Raw genomic sequence first — 6,070 nt, 5'->3', positions numbered from 1 at the left:
AATGGTGGACTTTGCTATATTCCAGGATGGTGCCACTGGCCGTGATTAGATTTATGAATAAAAATACAGGTGTAAGACCTACAGTCTTCGCTCCACAGAGCTACCCTCTTTCTCCTAAGCCCCCATGACCTCCTTATGAGCCATTGAGAAGCAGGAAGGTAAGGAGAATGAGAGTGGACCCCACAGATATCTGGTGGCCAACACTGTCCTCTTCTTTTTTTTTCTCCTGCCGCACCCTGCCGCATGTGGGCTCTTCCCTGACCAGGGATTGAACCTGCACCTCTTGCAGTGGAAGTGCAGAGGAACCACTGGACCGCCAGAGAAGTCCTGTCCTTTCCCTTTTTGACCATCCCTCATTCCTTGGCTTCAGTCTGTCTCCTCTTTCGGCTTACCTGACACTTGCTTATTACATCACTTTTCTTCTCTCTCATACAACTTGTCCTCCCTCTCCTTCAATGGCTCCTTCCCTCCTCTACCCACAAAAGACAGGTCTTTCCAAAGAATGAACACTCCATTCTCCATTTCTTCCATTCAGCTGAGTTTAAGCCATTTACTCCTCCCATGTTGCAACTGCAACTGACACTTTCACCTAGATATTTCACTCTAATCAAAAGCAATATGTTCCAAGTCAGAACCACCAGTTCACATCTGTAAACCATCTTCTTTTTCTGGAAATGATACCATAATTTTATCAAGATGAAGACCTTGAGATCCTCTTTATTTTCTTTATGATTTTCACCTTGCTCCAAGTCCTAACAAGTCTTCTTGCATAATTTCTCTCACACATGCCCCTTTCTTCTGTTCTTATAGCCACTATCCTGGTTCAGGCTCTGACTTTATCACTCACCGAGCCACCAGGGAAGCCCGCTTGTTCTTTATGTATCTATTATGTGTGTGTCTTATATATCCCACACTTCCTTGTTCTGGGCACCAAAATGCAGAACTCAGACAGCATTAGGAAAAAAAAGAACTTTCCGATGTGACCAGAGGTACAAAATCATGTGGGAGACTAAAGAGAGAAAGCTCTTAGAAGCTCTTCATTCATTTTCATCCCCTTTAAAATAAACAACAAAATTCCCCCTTCATGCTGTATTTGTTTTTGCTGCTTCTTAAACCAAAATGCAATTTAAGAGACAGTTACTCCAGAGGAATGTTAAATACATGGCTTTCAAGCTGAATCCATTGCAGTCCTTACATTCCAACTCTGGGAAATCAGCAATAGAAATCTCTCTTTGAAACCTGCTGTGGATTTATTTCTCAGCACTTCCCTCAAAATCTCCAAACTGCATTCAGTTACACTAAGGTTAGGACATAAGTATGATTTACATAAGTATCTGTTACAATTTACGTAAGTATCTGTTAATAAGTAAATATTTCACTGAGATGAGAAGAGTAGTTAGAACTCAGACCTACTTAAAACAGCTCATTTCATCCAAGTAAAGTGTGACCTGGTGCTTTGAAAAATATGGCATCACACATTTATGAATGACACAGGATTTAAAATTCCTAGAGATGGAGCTCTGGTCCCCAGTCACTGCCTGCCCCAGCAAGGGGCTGGATTATAAGCCACAGGGATTGCAATCTCCATTTCTCAAGGAATTCAGTATAAGTTAGTATGACAAGGACAGATGAGCTACTCTTGGAAAGTCACAGCATTTTCTTCTGTCCCAACATTTTTATGTAGGCAAGACCCCCAACTTACGTTTTATCCCCAGATCACCTGGGATGATTATTAAATAGTACAGATCTGGGCTTCCTTGCTGGTTCAGTGGTAAAGAATCCACCTGCTAACGCAGGAGACATGGGTTCGATCCCCAGTCCAGGAAGACCCCACATGCTACAGGGCAACTAAGCCTGTGCACCGCAGCTACTGAAGCCCGAACGCTCTGGAGCCTGTGCTCTGCAACAAGAGGAGCCACCACAATGAGAAGCCCGTGCACTGCAGTTAGAGTGTAGCCCCTGCTCTCTGCAACTAGGGAAAAGTCCACACAGCAACAAACACCCAGCAGAGTCAAATAAATAAAGAAAACTTTTTTTTTTAAAGAAAAGTACAGATCCCCATGCTCAATTCAAGGTTTGAGAATCTGTATTTTGAATGAACACCCACATTTTGACTGACCCATCCCTCAATTCAAAGTGACTTGGCAGCAAGAAAGCTGGTTGTCATTTGTCTGTTTGTTGTGGTAACAGATCCTCTGGCTTTCTCTTAAAACTTCCTTCCAGGGTGCTGAAGACAGCCGGATGTGGGGCCAACACCCAGCTCCGTCCTCTGCTGCATCTCTGCCTCATCTCTTTTGCTCATCAGTATTCACTTTTTCTCTTGTACCATTTCTTTACTGGGGAATGAAGCTCATCTGATGAATGTTGAAATGATAACCATCACTCATGAGAGCTTTTATCTGTGACTTGCAGTACCTTAATTTTTTTTTTCCTTCCATGGACCCCTCTTCAGAAGAGTGTGGTAAGTCACTTTAGTCATGTCTGACTCTTTGCAACCCCATGGACTGTATGTAACCCGCCAGGCTTCTCTACCCATGGGATTTTCAAGGCAAGAATGCTGGAATGGGTTGCCATTTCCTCTTCCAGGGGATCCTCCCCACCCAGGGTTTGAACCGGCATCTCTTAGTTCTCCTGCATTGGCAGGCAGGTTCTTTACCACTAGCGCCACCTGGGAAGCCCCTTTCAGAACAGAGTAATGGTTTCAAGAACATAAAATAAAAAGGAAACCAATTGAAATACTGTTCTCAAACTGTGCTTTAAAATGTGAAATATAAAACATACATGTTCTTCTTTATTAATACATTAGAAAAAAAGATCTAGAGGCAGGTTTAGCCGTGTTCTTTTTTATTTATTTTTTCCTTTAATTTTTGGCTGTCCTGGGTTGTGGTTGCTTTGCGCGGGCTTTCTCTGGTTGTGGCGAGTGGAGGTTACACTTCCTTTGTTGCCTGGGTTTCTCGTTGCAGTGGCTTCTCTTACTGTGGAGCACAGGCTCTGGCGAGTGGGCCTCAGTAGCCCAGCTCACGGGGTCTCCAGCACAGGCTCAATAGTTTGGTGCACGGGCTCAGTTGCTCCACAGCATGTGGAATCTTCTCAGACCAGAGATTGAACTCTGTTCCCTTCATTGGCAGGCGAATGCTTATCCACTGTGCCATCAAGGAAGTCCTAATAGTATTCTTAATTTCAAAGTAGGTTGAGTATACACAGTGTTTTGAAATAGTCACAGCAACTGTAATATTATATGAAAATATCTATGATTTTTATCAGTGACCAAGTCTTAGGTAGTGCTAAGTTTTGTTCTCTATATTCAAAATTAAAATTTCAGTTAGACGAGAGTGAAAATAAAAATTCAATTTTCCCCTCCTCCAAGTTCTTGCACTCCCTGAATTCAAGGTCCTTGGAATGTGGGTTCAGGTTAAGAAATCTTGCCTTAATCAAATGACTTGGTTAATCATAGCAATTCTAGTCATTGCAGCTGGCCAGGGAAGGCTCTTCCTACACAGACAGGCTGTGTTGTGAATTTTTTAGCCATAAGTCTCTGACCATATTGCCTGGCAGTTAGGAAGCGATTGGAAATTCGGAGGAAGCTTCTCTACCTTGGGTGTGTTTCTGTGTTGCGTCCCCATCCAGCTCCATCTATTTCAATTATGCCCCAGGCCTTCCGGCTCCCATCCCATCCTCCTCTGGCATCTTCAGCCACGGGTCCAGGCTGCCTTTCCTCCTCGCTGTCAGGCTTCATTTTGTGCCTGTTCCACTCCCTTCCCTTCGCCTTCTTCTCCTCTTCATTCATTGTGTCCTTTACAAAACCCGCACCCCGTCTGGGAGCTGACCTAGCTGTGTTCTCCAAGGTGTTAACGGGTGCTTACAAAACTCTCAAGGCCCTAGTTCCATGAGAGATACCAAAAAAATGCCATTTCTCTGGTCCCACCGATCAGCCAGGTTTGGGAATAATTTTTTTCACTCTGTGGTTTCCGGCATCAGTGATAAGCACGTGGGCAGGTCGTTTGACTGCAGCCTCACTAGACACCAAAGCACTGACCTGCCCCGCTTCTCTGAGTATCAGGCCCCCAACCCACACCCATATAAAAAGAGGCACTTCATATCCTGGAGAGAGAGAGAGAGGTTATTTTGCATGTTTTACAAAGGAGGAAATTTAAATAAGAGAGGCTCAATAAACATGTCTGAAATCAAACGAGTCGGTAGTGCATCCGAGATTTTAACTGTGGTTTCCCTGATGCCCATCAGAAGGTGGTCAAAAACGTGTGATTATAATAGCAATAATAAATAATGATAATCATTCTTATTATTACAGAATTGGTGGTTTTCCATTTTTGCTTTCCCTGGAAGCAGATTCTGAGACAAGGAATATCCATTGGAAAATGACGCATTAGGGAGTGTTCTCAGGAAAAATCACTAGGAGAGTTAGGAAGTGGGGCAGGAAAGAAAAGAGGACCAGGTAAGGAAGTGACACAAAGCAGAGGTGATTTGAAGAGGGGCTGGGTCACAGCTCAGCGTTGTTCCATCAGAGGAAAAAGGTGGGAACATTTGTATCCCCATGTCTGTCAGTCATTGATTAAGGGCTGCTCTTGGCGGTTGCGCAGGGGGTGGGGAATCACCAGGGAAAGTTGGTTCTCTTAAGAGCTACAGGTAAAGCAATGGCAGAGAAGGTCTGGCTGCTGGGGGGAAGCACCCCCAGAACCACACTGACAGCATCTGCCAGGGTGATCTTGAAAATGAAGAAGCCTTTTAAAGCAAACAGGGTAGAGTTCGGATGTTCCTATGTCTTGTTTCCATATGGATACCTCAGCTTCCCCTCGGAACCGTGTGCAACCTTAGAGACAACACTGAAGATGCTAAGTAAACATTTGTGGGCTGACTGAAATCATTTTATTATTTCAGCGCCTTAGGAATCTAGGTCGTGGCTAGCCTCCAAGCTCCCTTCCTGCTGGGTCTCTAGCAGCAAGACTTCCTCTCCTTCTCCATGTTTCTGTTATTCTTCTGGGCGGGGGGAGGTAGATTGCTCTTGTATATATGATTCAGCTTTTCAGAGGAACTCCTGACAGTCATGTGGGATGTGTTTAATTTTGTACAGTTTAACTATATATTAGTAACAGGGCTTACTGGATGATTCTGCTTTTCCAACAACACTGGAAAGGAAAAAATCATTCAAGATTTTTTTTTTAACTAGGAGACTGCAAAAGAAGGAAACATAAACGTCTATTCTCTTTGTAAGTATTCATCTTAAGTAATAGAGAAGAATGGCTTTTTTCCAAAAATGTATGAATAAATGACTTTTTTCAGTCTTAGATGAAATGGATGCTGTTAGGCCTATTCTCTAGCTTTTTGGGGTTCTTCAATTAGTTTGCAGATGGAATATTAAAACAGATTTACTATAGGGAAATGAAGAACAACGGGGCAACTAATATTTGCTTCGTACACTACAATTTAAAATATTAGAAACACTGAAAATTCTTGTTAACTAAACTTAACAAAAAATAGTTTGGACAGTTCTCGTGTTCTTGGTATGTTATTTTTCATATGGAGAGAGTGTCTTGTCTATGCCTCTATGGAGAATTGCGTATCTTACTAAGTCTGGATCAGTTTCCAATATATGATCCTTTATGCTTTCGATACTGTGAAAATTTTCCAAGAGTTGCTTCAACATGAGATTTTTGGAGGTCCACCTCCTCTGTGACATCTTCGTCTTTATCTACAACCACTTTCTCAGTTACGTCACTAGCTCTGTCCTCACTGAGTTCCTCTGCTGCCCATCTAAGGTCTTCCAAATGGCAGTGTGTCCAAGTTCCCACAGTCAACTGCTTTCTCTACACCTTCATTCCATTCAAATTTCACTTGCAGTTTGTTACCCCTTTTTGGATTTTTTGGCTGCAATTTCATCTTTGTTGCCCAATTCCTCTTTCTAGTGTTCATTCTTATAAACTGTCACATGGATTTATTCACAAAGAAACAGGAAACACAACTAGATGCTTGGCTATGTTGTGTGAGCTGAACAAAGATATGCTGTGACCAGTCACCGACCAACTTTGAAAGAAGTGATGTGATTGATTACCGA

Source organism: Bos mutus, chromosome 14 (assembly GCF_027580195.1).
Source record: "Bos mutus isolate GX-2022 chromosome 14, NWIPB_WYAK_1.1, whole genome shotgun sequence".
Classification (NCBI taxonomy): Eukaryota; Metazoa; Chordata; class Mammalia; order Artiodactyla; family Bovidae; genus Bos; species Bos mutus.
This window is presented reverse-complemented; position numbering follows the sequence as displayed.